The following is a 19,849-nucleotide window of genomic DNA, read 5'->3' as shown; positions in this document are numbered from 1 at the left end:
GTGAGACAAAACATAGATTTTTTCCTAACGGTCCCTAATAGTATCCTCATAGAAAAGTGTTAGTTACCATCTTGATATAATCACTCAAATACACCATGTGAATACTTAGACATCTTCGCACATCCAAATGACAACATTAAACACCATAACAATCAAGAGAATGTGCCAAGAGATTGCAAATTAACTTAATAGCAGAATAGATTTATTTGACTCTAATGAAACCTACTTACATTTTCCTGTTTTTAATACACTGTTTATGAGGAAATTAATTCTTATTTTTGAGCTGAAGCTTTGCGTCATGGAATGACATGCTTCTTAATGTTTATTTCAGAATACAAATACTAACAAATACCAATGTTCTAAATATACAATGATATCATTTATTATCTTATTGCAATGATACATTTTGATCCAGGATTATATTATTGACTTACATTTCATCAAATGATTTGAAATACATACATTAGGCCAGCGTTTCCCAATTCCGGTCCTAAGACACACTGTCCTGGAAGTTTTAGATGTTTCTCTGATTTAATACTTGTGGTCCAAACCTGTTAATCTGACATCAACTGAAATCAGCTTGGTTGAAGCAAAAAAAAAAAACCTAAAACATGCAGAGCAGTGTGCCTAGACGACCAGGGTTGGGAAACATTGAATTAGACCAGGGGTGTCCAAAGTCAGCCATCATTTGATCCCTCCTGGATCAAATGATGGCTCATTAGAGGCCTAAGAGGAACACCGACTTGCTGAGGAGGTCGTTACTACCACCAGGTAGAGAACTAAAACATGCAGGATGCCGGCCTTAAAGGACCAACTTTGGGCACCCCTAAATTAGACAGTAACATTTCAGAACAAATAAGTTCAGTGATTTGGGGGAAGTTCTTTGTTGGAAAACTTTAAAGTAAATTTATTAAACATAGACATGTAGGTCTCATATTTTCCACACTGGATTAAAAAAAAAATCCAGGGCAAACAATAATTTGTCAAAGTAAATTCAGGCACCAGCCCCCATGACTCTGCTGAGGATTAAGCTGGGTACATATTTTGTTACTGGACAATTTGAGAGGCTTGGGATTGTCAGGACCAACATTAATTTGAATTTAGACTTTTTTTTATGTGCTATAACTTATTTTGTTTTTGGTATCTACTTTGAGAATTATTTTCCCCCTGTAATTTCAGGGGGAAATTGCAGGGGTTTTGGTGGTGAGGTAAACATGGTTGGACCCAGGAGGAGGTGCAATAATGATGGTTTACTGACAAAGAGTACAAAATCCATGCAGCATAGGTGAGCAGAAGGCTAGGAGCTCAATCACTGGTAGCGACTGGTAAAGAAGCAAAGGCAATGCCATACATCTTCAAGACATGCGACAAGTACCCGACAGGGAAACAGACACAGGTGGGTATAAATACACAGGAAAGGTAATCAGGGGAAACAGGACACAGCTGGCATCAATCAAGGATTGGACAAGACCACAGGAACTAAAATAAACACATAGAAAACCCAAATCCTCACAATAAACGGATATTTCAGTATAGTCTCTGCAAACTGTACTGACTGACTAAACTGACTGTCTAAAAAGGTCAGAACTACAACGTGGCGGAACTCTCAAAGAGCACATAGGGATGACCTGGCATTTAGATCTACTTGCTGTATGGGGCATTATATAGCTGGATTAACCAAACCACAGTTACACAATGGATTAGTGTGGCTATTGTAAATAAAGCTTACTGAAAATTTCAAAATAAAAGCCTTGACATTTTTCACATCAGGTCATTACTCTTTTGGCCTTTATGGGACTGGTTTAAACAAACTACTGTAACACAATGAATTGGTGTGGTAGTTAAAATGAAGTTTACTGAAAGTTTCAAAATAAAAGTCTGCATATTCTTCTCATGTTAGTGCACCGCCATAGGCGGTGCAATAATATGTATTTTTTTTTTACCTTTTTTTCACAGTATATTAGCACAAAGAGTCGCACTTCACTGCCCCCAAGTGGTTTTCCTTTGAGTAGCACACACACAGCAGTTGGCTGAGGATTAATTACTATAGAAGAACTGCAACATGGTAGAACTCTCAGATACCACGTATTGGGGCTGAGCTGGCATTTAGAACTACTTGCTGTTTTGGGCATTATATAGCTGGGCTGTTACACATTGGATTAATGTGGCCATTAATCCAATGTGTAACAAAAAGGAAGCTTACTGAAAATTTCAAAATAAAAGCCTTGACATTTTTCACATCAGGTATTTCCTCTTTTGTGCTTTATGTGACTGGTTTAAACAAACTACTGTTACACATTGAATTGGTGTGGTAGTTAAAATGAAGCTTACTTAAAGTTTCAAATTAAGTCTGCATATTCCTCTAGTGTTAGTGCACCGCCATAGGCGGTGCAATAATATTAGCCTTTTTTATGTTATTTATTTCTCAGGATAGGGAACTGCCTTGCACAACAAGGCAGTTCATTAGCATTAGTACATACCTTAGAATTTCACTGCCTTTGATAAGTGCACTAGCACTTTTACCTAAAGTTAGCTTTTAGCTAATTTTCTCATTAATTAGACATGTTTAGTATACTGAAAGGAGTAGTAAAATTAAAAAAACATGGTCCTGTTGCTCCACATGCTACTGCCAGCATTTAAGCTAACATTAGCATATTGGCTAATTTAGCTTATGCATCAATTTTAACATAATGAATGGTATAACTACAGCTTAGTCAACATGCTTCTGCCTCTCCACAGGTTATTGACTAAATTATTATATTGGTGGATTACGCAAACCACTGTTACACATTGGATTAGTGTGTCTATTTAAAATGAAGCTTACTGAAAATTTCAAAATAAAACCCTGACATTTTTCACATCAGGTTATTGCTCTTTTGGGCATTATGGGACTGGTTTAAACAAAACCAGAGTTGCACATTGAATTAGCGTGGTCATTAAAATGAAGCTTACTGAAACTTTCAAAATAAAAGCCTGCATATCCCTCTCACGTCAGTGCACCGCCGTAGGCGGTGCTATAATATGTCAGGTTTTTTTACCTTTTTTTTCTCAGTATATTAGCACAAAGAATAGCACTTCACTGCCCCCTAGTGCATTGACTTCACTGCCCCCTAGTGCATTGCCTTGCGCAGCACACACACAGCAGTTGGCTGAGGACTAATTACTATAGAAGAACTACAACATGGCAGAACTCTCAGATACCACACATTAGGGCTGAGCTGGCATTTAGAACTACTTGCTTTTTTGGGCATTTTATAGCTGGACTGTTACACGTTGGATTAATGTGGCCATTAATCCAATGTGTAACAAAAAGGAAGCTTACTGAAAATTTCAAAATAAAAGCCTTGACATTTTTCACATCAGGTATTTCCTCTTTTGTGATTTATGTGACTGGTTTAAACAAACTACTGTTACACATTGAATTGGTGTGGTCATTAAAATGAAGCTTACTGAAAGTTTCAAATTAAATGTCTGCATATTCCTCTAGTGTTAGTTCACCACCATAGATGGTGCAATAGTATTAGCCTTTTTTATGTTATTTATGTCTCAGGATGGTGAACTGCCTTGCGCAACAAGGCAGTTCATTAGCATTAGTTCATACATTAGCATTTCACTGCCTTTGACTAGTGCACTAGCACTTTACCATAAAGTTAGCTATTAGCTAATTTTCTCATTGATTAGACATGTTTAGTATACTGAATCGAGCATGTAAAATGAAAACAACATGGTTCTGTTGCTTCACATGCTACTGCCAGCATTTAGGCTAACATTAGCATATTGGCTAATTTTAGCTTATGCATTAATTTTAACAAAATGAATGGTACAAGTACAGCTTATTCAACATGCTTCTGAATCTCCACAGGTTATTGACTACATTGCAGCTTTCTTTAGCAATACTGCAAATTTTTAGCATCATAATTCTGGGTCCAAGCCGACGGGCACACTTTGGCATGCCCCTTCAAAATTTCTGCAGGAATTTTCTAGTTAGGGGCATGCCATAGCAATGCATAAGAAGAGCAGTGACTGACTTGCGAAGCAAGTCAGTCACTGCCTACATGCATTGCATGGCAGGCACCTATTGTTCTACACCCAATAGAATGTCTCTTTATTATTATCAGCGAGAATGCATTTTTTAGGCCCGAGCAGCTAAGCGCTGCAAAGGCCTATTGTTTTTCAAATGTTTATTAGGCCCGAGCAGCTAAGCGCTGCGAAGGCCTATTGTTTTTCGAATGTTTATTAGGCCCGAGCAGCTAAGCGCTGCGAAGGCCTATTGTAATTGTGCTGTTTATTAGGCCCGAGCAGCTAAGCACTGCGAAGGCCTATTGTAATCGTGCTGTTTATTAGGCCCGAGCAGCTAAGCGCTGCGAAGGCCTATTGTAATTGTGCTGTTTATTATTAGGGTCAAGTAGCTAAGCGCTGCGAAGGCCTATTGTTTTTCAAATGTTTATTTATTTATTTTTTTTAGGCCGGAGCTGCTAAGCGCTGCGAAGGCCTATTGTAATCATGCTGTAAATTATTATTTGGCCGGAGCAGCTAAGCGCTGCGAAGGCCTATTGTAATCGTGCTGTAAATTATTATTAGGCCCGAGCAGCTAAGCGCTGCGAAGGCCTATTGTAATCGTGCTGTTTATCATTAGGCCCGAGCAGCTAAGCGCTGCGAAGGCCTATTTTAATTGTGCTGTTTATTAGGCCCGAGCAGCTAAGCGCTGCGAAGGCCTATTGTAATCGTGCTGTTTATTATTAGGCCCGAGCAGCTAAGCGCTGCGAAGGCCTATTGTAATCGTGCTGTAAATTATTGGGCCCTAGCAGCTAAGTGCTGCGAAGGCCTATTGTAATCGTGCTGTAAATTATTATTAGGCCCGAGCAGCTAAGCGCTGCGAAGGCCTATTGTAATCGTGCTGTTTATCATTAGGCCCGAGCAGCTAAGCGCTGCGAAGGCCTATTTTAATTGTGCTGTTTATTAGGCCCGAGCAGCTAAGCGCTGCGAAGGCCTATTGTAATTGTGCTGTTTATTATTAGGCCCGAGCAGCTAAGCGCTGCGAAGGCCTATTGTAATCGTGCTGTAAATTATTAGGCCCGAGCAGCTAAGCGCTGCGAAGGCTTATTGTAATCGTGCTGTAAATTATTATTAGGCCCGAGCAGCTAAGCGCTGCGAAGGCCTATTGTAATCGTGCTGTTTATCATTAGGCCCGAGCAGCTAAGCGCTGCGAAGGCCTATTGTAATTGTGCTGTTTATTAGGCCCGAGCAGCTAAGCGCTGCGAAGGCCTATTGTAATCGTGCTGTTTATTATTAGGCCCGAGCAGCTAAGCGCTGCGAAGGCCTATTGTTTTTCGAATGTTTATTATTAGGCCAGAGCAGCTAAGCGCTGCGAAGGCCTATTGTTTTTCAAATGTTTATTTATTTATTAGGCCCGAGCAGCTAAGCGCTGCGAAGGCCTATTGTAATCGTCCTGTAAATTATTAGGCCCGAGCAGCTAAGCGCTGCGAAGGCCTATTGTAATCGTGCTGTTTATTATTATTAGGCCCGAGCAGCTAAGCGCTGCGAATTAGGCCCGAGCAGCTAAGCGCTGCGAAGGCCTATTGTAATCGTGCTGTTCTTGTGCCAAATGAATTGGCTTTTTGGGGGCTTTATCATATTCAAAAACTCACCAAACTTGGCGGGCGCATAGAGCCCGTGTGAAATTTACGTATTTTAAGGTCCTCGCAAAAATCGCATGAGAAACGGCTCAAGGGCGCCCCCTAGCAACTTTCAAAAGACCCTTTCCTATTCACTTACTTTATCGTAGAGACTTGAAATTTGGTACAGTTGTAGAGCTCCCCAAGACACTCAGAATTTACAAATAATGTCATAGTGCAAGTTTCCCAGGAAGTCGGCCATTTTGGATTGAAGTTCCGATTTTGAGCACATTTTGGCCGTTTACACACGTCGCATTTGATCGAACTCCTCCTAGGGCTTTTGATGGATTTCGATCGATCGGCTTCAAACTCGGTCAGATCGTTCATAAGGCATGGCCCATTCAAAGTTATCAAATTCGTGAGTTTTCGAGCATGCTGAAGGGGTCGTACCAGGGGTCAAAGTTCACCGACTCACCAGAATGTAATAAACTGTTATATCTCTTACAAATAAACTCACAGAGCCACCAAACTTTCTATGTGTGATCACCTTTGGATGACCTACGACACCCAGTTGTGAAATTTTGAGATTACCTAAGCCACGCCCCCTTAGAACAGGAAGTGTCATGTTTTACTGCGAACGTTCACTATCTGACCCCTTTCACCTAATCAACATGAAACTGTGTCCACAGAGAGATGAGATGTTGGTGTATTAGGGTGTCCAACCCCGTTTGGTTTGGATGCAGCTGGTGGGCGTGGTGGCGTGGCGAAGTGACCTTTAACGCCGTCTCCTTACGTTTGTCCTTGAATTCTACAGTTTAAAGCCCAGCTGCACCAAACTCACTAGGTTTGATCCTTGTGGGCCCCACGACAGGAATCCAGTGTGATTTTTTGTGGGCGTGGCCTAATGTCTCAACAGCGCCCCCTTGAAGATTTTAAATAATCAGCCCCAAGCCATTCTTTAACCTAGAATTATGAAACTTGGTACACTTGTGTATCTTGTCAAGACCTACAAAAAAGTCTCTTGGAGCCATGGTCCAAACCCAAGAGGAAGTCGGCCATTTTGGATCAAAGCCGCCATTTGCTGTTTTTCAGAGACGTCATATTTGATCGAACTCCTCCTACAGCGTTTGAGATACAGACTTCAAACTCAGTCAGCAGAGAGTTCAGATATTAAAGGTCTAAAGTTATCACAGGAATTTTTGTATGTCAAAGCATGTGGGCGTGGCTAAGTGCAAAACTTTGACTATTCGCCATAAAACATTAAAGTGAAATAACTTCCACATACAAGGTGACAGCTGCTTCAGACTTCCTATGTCTCAATACTGACCAACCCTCATTACATTCTCATGGTCAGATGATGACACAACCTTAGCTCCGCCCACTTTTGAAAGGAATTCAGCTGTTTTTTCTACTGTATGTCTTCTTTTTACTGAGTAATACATATGGAATTAATCTTCTACCACCTGACATAATATGACCTGATGATGAACTGTGATGATGAACTCTGACTCATGGGGGCGTGGCCAACTGGCTGTCCTTCGCCATATTCATGCAATTGTCTCTGAATCACACACGCATCTTCCGATTGGCACCAGACTGGATACGTTTGACCTGTACTCAATGCTAAAGAGCCCAAAATATTGAATTGTGATCTCACTCTACGGCGCCCCCTAGAATTTTTTAAATGATCAGCCCCAAGCCATGCTTTCACCTAGAATTATGAAACTTGGTACACTGGTGTATCTTGTCAAGATTTACAAAAAACTCTTTTGGACCTATGTTACAAACCCAACAGGAAGTCGGCCATTTTGGATCAAAGCCGCCATCTGCTGTTGTTCAGAGATGTCCTGTTTGATCGATCTCCTACAGCGTTTGACTTACAGGCTTCAAACTCAGTGAGCAGAGAGTTCAGATATTAAAGGTCTAAACTTATCACAGGAAATTTTGTATGTAAAAGTTTATGGGTGTGGGAAAGTGCAAAACTTTGACTATTCACCATAAAACATCAAAGTGAAATAACTTCCACATACAAGGTCACAGCTGCTTCAAACTTCCTATGTCTCAATACTGACCAACCCTCATTACATTCTCATTGTCAGATGATGACGCAACCTTAGCTCCGCCCACTTTTGACTGGAATTCAGCTGTTTTTTCTACTGTATGTCTTATTTTTACTGAGTAATACATATGGAATTAATCTTCTACCACCTGACATAATATCACCTGATGATGAACTGTGAGGATGAACTCTGACTCATGGGGGCGTGGCCAATTGTCTGTCCTTCGCCATATGCATACAACTGTCTCTGAATCACACACGCATCTTCCGATTGGCACCAAACTGGATACGTTTGACCTGTGTTCAATGCTAAAGAGCCCATCGGGTTTGATTTGTGATTTTACTCTGCAGCGCCCCCTAGGTTATCCCATCACCATTATCTCCTCTCTACATCGACCGATCTGCACCAAATTTGTGGTGTGTCACCAGGGAACCATGCCGAACTAAACGGTGCGAATTGCTTGGCGGACGCGTGCCTCAATTGCGCGAAAGGGTACGCGGTGGCAGGCTGGTGGCGGTGCTGGATGCTCAACGGTGCGAACTGCCTGGCGGACGCGTGCCTCAACTGTGCGAAAGGGTACGCGGTGGCAAGCGGGCAGCGGTGCTGGATACTCCGCGGTGGCTATAGGCCGGAGCGGCGCTTGGCTGCTCGGGCCGCTTGAGGCTCCGCGGAGCTTTAATTAGGCCCGAGCAGCTAAGCGCTGCGAAGGCCTATTGTAATCGTGCTGTTTCTTCTTATTATTAGGCCCGAGCAGCTAAGCGCTGAAGGCCTATTGTTTTTCAAATGTTTATTTATTAGGCCCGAGCAGCTAAGCGCTGCGAAGGCCTATTGTTTTTCAAATGTTTATTATTATTATTTTTAGGCCCGAGCAGCTAAGCGCTGCGAAGGCCTATTGTTTTTCAAATGTTTATTATTTTATTTTATTTTTTTTTTATTTTTATTTTTCTCGCCTCAAATGAATTGCCTTTTTGGGGGCTTTAACATATTCAAAAACTCACCAAAATTGGTGGGCCCATAGAGACTGTGAAAAATTTACGTATTTTAAGGTCTACGCAAAAATCGCAAAAAAAATGGCTCAACAGCGCCCCCTAGAAAATTTCAAAAGACCCTTTCCTATTCACTTACTTTATTGTAGAGACTTGAAATTCGGTACACTTGTAGAACTCCCCAAGCCACTCAGAATTTATAATTGTTCTCATAGTGTATGTCAAACAGGAAGTCGGCCATTTTGGATTGAAGTTCCAATTTTTACCCCATTTTGGCCGTTTACACACGTCGCATTTGATCGAACTCCTCCTAGGGCTTTTGATGGATCGGCTTCAAACTTGGTCAGTTGGTTCATAAGGCATGCCCGATTAAAATTTATCAAAACGGTGAGTTTTCGTGCATGCTGAAGGGGTGATACTAGGGGTCAAAGTTCACTGACTCACCATAAAATAATAAACAGTTATATCTCCTACAAAGAAACTCACAGAGCCACCAACCTTTCTGTGTGTGATCACCTTTGGATGCCCTACAAGACCCAATTGTGAAATTTTGAGATCACGTAAGCCACGCCCCCTTAGAACAGGAAGTGTCATGTTTTATTGTGATCGGTCCCTATCTGACCTCTTTAACCTAATCAACATGAAACTGTGTCCACAAACAGAAGACATGTTGGTGTGTTATGGTTTCCAACGCTGTTTGTTTTGGATGCAGCAGGTGTGCGTGGCGGCGTGGCGAATATACCTGTAACGCCGTGTCCATACGTTTGGCTGTTAATTCCACAATTGTGAGTCCAGCTGCACCAAACTCACTGAGATCGATCCTTATCCAACTCCGGACAGTAATCCAGTGCAATATTTGGTGGGCGTGGCCTAATGTCTCAACAGCGCCCTCTAGAAGAGTTTAAATCATCAGCCCCAAGCCATGCTTTAACTTGGAATTATGAAACTTGGTACACATGTGTATCTTGTCAGGATGTACAAAAAAGTCTCTTGGAGCCATGGTCCAAACCCAACAGGAAGTCGGCCATTTTGGATCAAAGCCGCCATTTTTCGGTTTTTCATAGACGTTGCATCTGATCGAACTCCTCCTACAGCTTTTGAGATACAGACTTCAAACTCGCTCAGCACACACTTAAGACATTGAAGGTGAAAAGTTATCAAAAGAATTCTCGTACATCAAAGCATGTGGGCGTGGCTAAGTGTCAAACTTTGGCTTTGTGCCATGAAATACTAAAATGCAATAACTTCTACAAGAAAAGTGACAACTTCATCAGACTTTCAATGTCTCATTATTGGCCAGCCTTGATCACATTCACAAGGTCATATGTTTACATCACCTTAGCCACGCCCCCCTCCAACAGGAAGTCACCTGTTTTTGTCTGCTGGAAGTCTTGCTTTTACTCCGACTCAAATGGGTTCAATGCTGTGCAAATTAATATAAAATGACATGATGATGAACTCTGTGTATGTTTACTGCTAGCTGAAGCATGTGGGCATGCCTTATTAGCAAATAGCAATGCCAGCCATGTCTACAATCGTCTCTAAATCAACCAGGCTTCATCCAATTTGCACCAGATTTTCTATGATTGACTGTGGTGATCCTCTAAAGATTGGATTATAACTTGACTTCACTTCACTCCCTAGGCTAATCAAAAAGCTGTATCTTATCTCTACATTGGCTAATCTGCATGAAATGTTGTGGGCTGCAGCAGGGAGCGCTGCTGTGAACACAATGCAGCTAATGTCAACACAAGTGACTAGATAAAGTATAAATAAAGCTGTTCTGATGCACAAACATTCTCCCAAAACTTAAACTGTCATGATTTGTGGTTGTTGGTGGTGAGGATGAACACTGAGACCCAGGTGATGATGATGTTTATTATAATTTAATAAAGAGAAGCTCAAACACAGTCCAGTACGGGCAATACCGGCAGGAAAACTTGGCACACAGTTAATACAGGTAGCCACTGAAACAACTGAACAACAAAGTATTTTTATTATACATTTAGATGTTTGCACGCCAGCTGGAGATGGGCACCAGCAGCCCTCCCAACCCCACTAAGGGACAAGGGTGCAGGAAAATGGATGGAATTAGATGTTTACCATTATTCAAATATAAACAAAATGCCATTTAAATATTATTTTGTTCTTTACACATCTTTTTGTTGATGGACATGTTCAATTTCATGTGTCCCCAGTGTAGTAAAATAGACTTTCCAATCACTTTTAAACTATATATATATATATATATATATATATTTATTTATTTATGTTTTTCTTCAATATGTTTTTCTTCTTATTTATGTTTTTCTTCAATAAGTTAATTGACTGGACTACACCTTATTTTAATATGTAATTTAATCTACTTAAACTATTTTCACATTTGATATTTTCTTCATATTATACATGTCCCAGTACTAACTTTCCACCCTGTTATGATGTTTCATTTCTGCCTTCAAAAAGTCTAAAATTCCATAAAAACCATTTAATGTAAGTGACATCAATTGATTTTGATGTGAATTCAACCATGGAAAGCAAAGTGAGCTTCAACTGTCACCATCTCTGTAGTCTTACATTTACTCTGACTCAAATGGGTTCAATGCTGTGCTAATTGATATAAAATGACATGATGATCAACTCTGTGCATGTTTGCTGCTAGCTGAAGCATGTGGGTAGCAAATAGCAATACCAGCCATGTCTACAATCGTCTCTAAGTCAACCAGGCTTCATGTGATTTCCACCAGATATTTATGGCTCACTTCAGTGAACCTCTAAAGACCCCAATAGCATTAGATTATAACTTGACTCCACTTCGCCCCTTCGGTTAATCAAATAGCTGCATCTCCTCTCTACATTGGCTAATCTGCATGAGATGTTGCAGGCTGCAGCAGGGAGCGCTGCTGTAAACGGTGGTGGGAAGTACTGCACTTAAGTAGAGTTTTGGTGTATCTGTACTTAAGTAGATTTAATAATAGGTACCTTCTACTTTTACTCCACTACATTTCTACAAAACTGCAGCGTTACTGTTAACATCCAAGTCGCGTTGCTCTTTTCTTCCGTTAAAATGTGAAGTTCAGGGATTTAAGGTGGCGCCGTAAAATCCAAGCAATAACGTGACTTAGTGTCTGTTGTCATCCATCAGCTCCACCTTTACTTGCACGCGGAGCTTCACACATGCGCAGTGGTTTCCTCTGAGCTGGAGAAGCTGTCTAATCGTCAGTAATATAATAGCGCTGCATAAATCATAATATATGGCGACATGTAAAATCAGCAGCGCTTCGCTTTCACAGACGGCGGGACTTCGTCCAACTTTTAGCGTCTCTTGGAAGGAAAGCTTAAAGAAAGGTAAGAAATGTGGACGTGATGCTAGCAAAGCTAGCTGTATTGACTGAAACACATGTTGCATCTGCGATGAAAAAAAGTTTGTCACTCATGCGCTGAATTATTGTGTGGAGGTGTTGACTGAGGTGTGGCATATATGGGACAACGCTGTGACCAAAGTCTGCAATATAGTGATAGAACATTCAGGAACGATCCGATTCTTTTGGACGGATCTTTACTAAGCACTAAGGACTGAAGCCTCACTTAGAGCCGTTCTTTGTTCTTGTGTACACTGCGGTAGCTATATATATATATATACACACATTTATTTAATCACTGAATAAGTAAAAGTTGAACGTATGAACACAGAGCATGCTCATTGCTCATTGCTAATTGATTTCATCTCCTATCATGGTGGCAAACTGCAGTGGGAGGGAGGGTGAAAACAGTTACAGTGCTCCTTCTGCTTGGTTTCTTGTTGCGCCATTGGACAGTGTTCATAGTTGAACGTTATTTACCGTTACTTGCGATATTTACGGAGTGAAGCTTCTTCAAACAAAACGGAGGCTCGTATGTCTTTTACTGAACCTTTCTGTTCAGTTTTTTATTGGAGAAAACGGCGACAGCTGATAACGGCAACAGCTGTTCGTAATCAAGACAACCAAAATATCAACAAAGCAAGATAGTAACAAAACAGAACCAGATACTTAAGCATTCTTCAAAATAAAAGACTTCTTTTATTCAAATAAATCATGTCTTGCACTTAAATATATTTCACTTCATCCTTGTATTTTATACAATCATGTTCAATTCAATTAATAATAATCATGTATTCTATGCTTAACATATAATTGTAAATCAGTCATTTATACTGAACAACATATGAGTGTAAAAAAGTCACAACAGTTGTGGTTTCTGACATGGGCAATATGAGCAACCACCCAGGGTGGTATTTTTCTAGGGATAGAAGGAGACCTCTGCGGATTGTAGCACAGCGATGAAAGCAAAACAGAATTAAGTATATGTAAAACTTAAAGTTCCACCCTGTTAGGAAAGACTGTGAAAAATGTTTATTCAGTAGAATTTAGAAAACATAATGTTAGATTTAGTCATTAAAGGTTTGTGATTTTGTTGAAGGTTAGCTAGCTAAATGTTTACCACATAAAGAGCTAAAGATGAATTAGTTAGAAAGTTCCACCCTGTTATGTTCCACCCTGTTAGGAAAGATTGTGAAAAATGTTAATTCAGTAGAATTTAAAAAACATAATGTTAGATTTAGTCACTAAGGGTTTGTTATTCGGTTTAATGTTAGCTAGCTAAATGTTGACCACATAAAGAGCTACAGGTAAATTAGTTAGAAAAGTTCCACCCTGTTATCTTCCACCCTGTTATGTTCATGAACCAAATAAGGTAGAAATTAGGGTGAAAAGAAATAATTTTAAGTCAAATAAAAAATTTTGAGTTGATGGAATAGAGTTGCAGAGTAGTCTGAGGTATTATCAGATGTCTTTGCCATTTGTCTGTTTTCATTTCACTAGTTACCCTCATTTACTCATGTGAGGGGAACAATGAGTACATGTCATGGGAAAATCAACTACAGGGATATCAAATGATCTTGTGAAACAGAACCAGGAAAAACACTCTACCTGTACTTTGACTGAGCCAATCCTGCAACTAATAATGAAAAAAATCTGATTTTAGAATCAAATACTTTGATTTTCCACCCTGTTATGGTACAATCCAGCATGTTATGTTCCATTCCACACATGTTTTTATTAAATATTGTTACAGAAACATTAAGTACTGTGGATTTTTCTGAGCCATGTTGGGAGTTAAAGACGAATAAATGAAAATATTGGTATAAGTTTTTGAAATTACCAATATTTTCAATGCTGTCAGTAATAATGAGTAAAAAAGGTGTTTTCTTTGCAATACAGTCATAAATTATTCATAACTTCATGATGTGTTACAATTTCAAGAAAAAAACATATTATATAGTAAAAGGGACACACTCTTTCTAAGAAAAAAAATGATTATTTTTTTAATTTAAATGTTTAACTATTTGTGGTCCATATCTAAATGTTCATAACAGGGTGGAACACATTCAGAGACAATGGTGAAAAAAACCCACATGTAATAATTAATTTATCCAATCCTGAGCTTGCCCATTATTATTAATTTCTTATTGTTAAACATGTCAGTGTTGTAACAAAATATTTAAAACTTAAAACAATACTTTTTTTTCAAAAATCCTGAGGCCGAAATGTTGCTGCAAAAAAGAATCACACAATTACTGAGATTAAAAGAGATAAAGTGCTGAATATTGATATCTGTTTCCCACCTTGTTTTTGTTGCTAATTATTGTGAGAAATCATTAACGTGAACAGTGCCTTCTCATGGATGAGTATTCTCATGGATCAGTATCATTAATCATTACTGATAATGTATAAGGCAAACTGAGTAAATTTGTTATTTCAGAAGAGCGTGTCAAACTGGTAGCCTTTATATGACTCGGTACCCATGAAGTAGCTCTCAGTTTCAAAAAGGTTGGTGACCCCTGATTTACTCGCTGCAGCCAATCAGCAACAGATTTTTGTGCATTGTCTGTGAGCAAAGCCAAACATGACACACTGAGTAAATTCAAGGAGGGCGGGTTCGGCTGTTCCGTCAGAGCACCGGCGGTGGCTGGGGGAAGGCGGTGCTGGGCACACGCGGTGGCTATAGGCCGAGCGGCGCTTGGCTGCGAGGGCCGCTCGTTTTTATTTTTTATTTTTCTCGCCTCAAATGAATTGCCTTTTTGGGGGCTTTAACATATTCAAAAACTCACCAAAATTGGTGGGCCCATAGATACTGTGAAAAATTTAGGTATTTTAAGGTCTACGCAAAAATCGCATAAAAAATTGGTGGGCCCATAGATACTGTGAAAAATTTAGGTATTTTAAGGTCTACGCAAAAATCGCATAAAAAATGGCTCAACAGCGCCCCCTAGAAATTTTCAAAAGACCCTTTCCTATTCACTTACTTTATCGTAGAGACTTGAAATTCGCTACAGTTGTAGAGCTCTCCAAGACACTCAGAATTTACAATTAATGTCATAGTGCAATTATCCTAGGAAGTCGGCCATTTTGGATTGAAGTTCCGATTTTTACCCCATTTTGGCCGTTTACACACGTCGCATTTGATCGAACTCCTCCTAGGGCTTTTGATGGAACGGCTTCAAACTTGGTCAGTTGGTTCATAAGGCATGCCCGATTAAAAGTTATCAAAACGGTGAGTTTTCGTGCATGCTGAAGGGGTGATACCAGGGGTCAAAATTCACTGACTCACCATAAAATAATTAACAATTATATATCCTACAAAGAAACTCATAGAGCCACCAAACTTTCTGTGTGTGATCACCTTTGGATGACCTACGACACCCAGTTGTGAAATTTTGAGATTACCTAAGCCACGCCCCCTGAGAACAGGAAGTGTCATGTTTTATTGTGATCGGTCCCTATCTGACCTCTTTAACATAATCAACATGAAACTGTGTCCACAAACAGAAGACATGTTGGTGTGTCAGGGTGTCCAACCCCGTTTGGTTTGGATGCAGCAGGTGGGCGTGGCGGCGTGGCGAATATACCTGTCCATACGTTTGGCTCTGTATTCCACAATTTTGAGTTCAGCTGCACCAAACTCACTGAGATGGATCCTTATCCAACTCCGGACAGTAATACAGTGCAATATTTGGTGGGCGTGGCCTAATGTCTCAACAGCGCCCCCTAGAAGAGTTTAAATCATCAGCCCCAAGCCATGCTTTAACCTAGAATTATGAAACTTGGTACACTTGTGTATCTTGTAAGGATGTACAAAAAAGTCTCTTGGAGCCATGGTCCAAACCCAACAGGAAGTCGGCCATTTTGGATCAAAGCCGAAATTTCCGGTTTTTCATAGACGTCGCATCTGATCGAACTCCTCCTACAGCTTTTGAGATACAAACTTCAAACTTACTTAGCACACACTTAAGACATTGAAGGTGAAAAGTTATCAAAATAATTCTCGTACATCAAAGCATGTGGGCGTGGCTAAGTGTCAAACTTTGGCTTTGTGCCATGAAAAGTGACAACTTCATCAGACTTTCCATGTCTCATTATTGGCCAGCCTTGATCACATTCACAAGGTCATATGATGACATCACCTTAGGCACGCCCCCCTCCGACAGGAAGTCACCTGTTTTTGTCTGCCGGAAGTCTTGCTTTTACTGACTCAAATGGGTTCAATGCTGTGCTAATTAATATAAAATGACATGATGATGAACTCTGTGTATGTTGACTGCTAGCTGAAGCATGTGGGCATGCCTTATTAGCAAATAGCAATGCCAGCCATGTCTACAATCGTCTCTAAATAAACCAGGCTTCATGTGATTTCCACCAGATATTTATGGCTGACTTCAGTGATTCTCTAAAGATTGGATTATAACTTGACTTCACTTCACTCCCTAGGCTAATCAAAAAGCTGTATCTTATCTCTACATTGGCTAATCTCCATGAAATGTTGTGGGCTGCAGCAGGGAGCGCTGCTGTGAACACAATGCAGCTAATGTCAACACAAGTGACTAGATAAAGTATCAATAAAGCTGTTCAGATGCACAAACATTCTCCCAAAACTTAAACTGTCATGATTTGTGGTTGTTGGTGGTGAGGATGAACACTGAGACCCAGGTGATGATGATGATGTTTATTATAATTTAATAAAGAGAAGCTCAAACACAGTCCAGTACGGGCAATACCGGCAGGAAAACTTGCACACAGCTAATACAGGTAGCCACTGAAACAACTGAACAACAAAGTATTTTTATTATACATTTAGATGTTTGCACACCAGCTGGAGATGGGCACCAGCAGCCCTCCCAACCCCACTAAGGGACAAGGGTGCAGGAAAATGGATGGAATTAGATGTTTACCATTATTCAAATATAAACAAAATGCCATTTAAATATTATTTTGTTCTTTACACATCTTTTTGTTGACAGACATGTTCAATTTCATGTGTCCCCAGTGCAGCGTAATATGCATGACATTTAAACTATAAAATATATTTATATTTATGTTTTTCTTAAATAAAGTTGATTGACTGGACTACACCTTATTTTAATATCCAATTTAATCTACTACAACTATTTTCACATTTGATATTTTCTTAATATTATACATGTCCCAGTACTAACTTTCCACAATGTTATTATGTTTCATTTCTGCCTTCAAAAAGTCTGAAATTTCAAAAAAACCATTTAATGTAAGTGACATCAATTGGTTTTGATGTGAATTCAACCATGGAAAGCAAAGTGAGCTTCAACTGTCACCATCTCTGTAGTCCTACTTTTACTGTGACTCAAATGGGTTCAATGCTGTGCAAATTGATATAAAATGACATGATGATGAACTCTGTGTATGTTGGCTGCTAGCTGAAGCATGTGGGCGTGCCTTATTAGCAAATAGCAATCCCAGCCATGTCTACGATCGTCTCTAAATCCACCAGGCTTCATGTGATTTCCACCAGATATTTATTGCTAACTTCAGTGAACCTCTAAAGACCCCAATAGCATTAGATTATAACTTGACTCCACTTCCCCCCTTCGGTTAATCAAATAGCTATATCTCCTCTCTACATTGGCTAATCTGCATGAGATGTTGCAAGCTGCACCAGGGAGCGCTGCTGTAAACAGTGGTGGGAAGTACTGTACTTAAGTAGAGTTTTCGTGTATCTGTACTTTACTTAAGTAGATTTAATAATGGGTACTTTCTACTTTTACTCCACTACATTTTACAGTAAGTATCTGTACTTTCTACTTCACTACATTTCTTAAAACTGCAGCGTTACTGTTACATCCAAGTCGCGTTGCTCTTTTCTTCCGTTAAAATGTGAAGTTCAGGGATTTAAGGTGGCGCCGTAAAATCCAAGGAATAACGTGACGTAGTGTCTGTTGTCACCCATCGTCCCCACCTTTACTCGCACGCGGAGCTCAAGACATGCGCAGTGGTTTCCTCTGAGCTGGAGAAGCTCTCTAATCGTCAGTAATATAATAGCGCTGCATAAATCATAATATATGGCGACATATAAAATCAGCAGCGCTTCGCTTTCACAGACGGTGGGACTTCGTCCAACTTTTAGCGTCTCTTGGAAGGAAAGCTTAAAGAAAGGTAAGATCTGTGGACGTGATGCTAGCAAAGCTAGCTGTACAGATAGACATATGTTGAATCTGATGAAAAAACATTGTCACTCATGCGCTGAATTATTATGTGCTGCATTATAAGGTGTTGACTGAGGTGTGGCATATATGGGACAACGCTGTGACCAAAGTCTGTAATATAGTGATATAACATTCAGGAACGATCCGATTCTTCTGGATGGATCTTTACTAAGTCCTAAGGACTGAAGCCTCACTTAGAGCCGTTCTTTGTTATATATATATATATATATATATATATATATATATATATATACATTAATTTAATCGCTGAATAAGTAAAAGTTGAATGTATGAACACAGAGCATGCTCATTGCTAATTGATTTCGTCTCCTATCATGGTGGCAAACATTGCAGTGGGAGGGAGGATGAAAACAGTCACGATGCTCCTGCTTGGTTACTTGTTGCGCCGTTGGACAGTGGAAAGATTGTTAGGAAAGATTGTGAAAAATGTTTATTCAGTAGAATTTAAAAAGCATAATGTTAGATTTAGTCATTAAAGGTTTGTTATTTTGTTGAAGGTTAGCTAGCTAAATGTTTACCACATAAAGAGCTACAGGTAAATTAGTTAGAAAAGTTCCACCCTGTTATCTTCCACCCTGTTATGTTCATTAACCAAATAAGGTAGAAATTAGGGTGAAAATAAATAATTTTAAGTCAAATAAAAAATTTTGAGTTGATGGAATAGAGTTGCAGAGTAGTCTGAGGTATTATCAGATGTCTTTGCCATTTGTCTGTTTTCATTTCACTAGTTACCCCCATTGACTCATGTGAGGGGAACAATGAGTACATGTCATGGGAAAATCAACTACAGGGATATCAAATGTTCTTGCCAAAAAGAACCAGTACTTTACCTGTACTTTGCCTGAGCAAATCCTGCAACTAATAATGAAAATCATCAGATTTTAGTATCAAATACTTTGATTTTCCACCCTGTTATGGTACAATCCAGCATGTTATGTTCCATTCCACACATGTTTTTATTAAATATTGTTACAGAAACATTAAGTACTGTGGATTTTTCTGAGCCATGTTGGGAGTTGAAGACCAATAAATGAAAATATTGGTATAAGTTTTTGAAATTACCAATATTTTCCATGCTGTCAGTAATAATGAGTAAAAAAACTGATTTTTCTTTACAATAGTCATAAATGATTTGTAACTTCATGATGTGTTACAATTTCAAGAATAAAACATTATATAGTAAAAGGGACACACTCTTTCTAAGAAAAAGTCATAATTTTTTTAATTTAAATGTTTAAAAATTTGTGGTCCATATATAAATGTTCATAACAGGGTGGAACACATTCAGAGACAATGGTGAAAAAAACACATGTAATTATTAATTTATCCAATCATCAGCTTGCCCATTATTAATTTCTTATTGTTAAACATGTCAGTGTTGTAACAAAATATTTAAAACTTAAAACAATACTTTTTTTTCAAAAATCCTGAGGCCGAAATGTTGCCGCAAATAAAGAATCACCCAATCACTGAGATTAAAAGAGATAAAGTGCTGAATATTGATATCTGTTTCCGACCTTGTTTTCATTGCTAATTATTGTTAGAAATCATTAACGTGATCAGTTACTTCATGGATGAGAATCATTAATCATTATTGATAATGAGTAAGGCAAA

The sequence above is a fragment of the Poecilia reticulata genome, chromosome 14 (assembly GCF_904066995.2).
Source record: "Poecilia reticulata chromosome 14, P_reticulata-male-v2, whole genome shotgun sequence".
Classification (NCBI taxonomy): Eukaryota; Metazoa; Chordata; class Actinopteri; order Cyprinodontiformes; family Poeciliidae; genus Poecilia; species Poecilia reticulata.
This window is presented reverse-complemented; position numbering follows the sequence as displayed.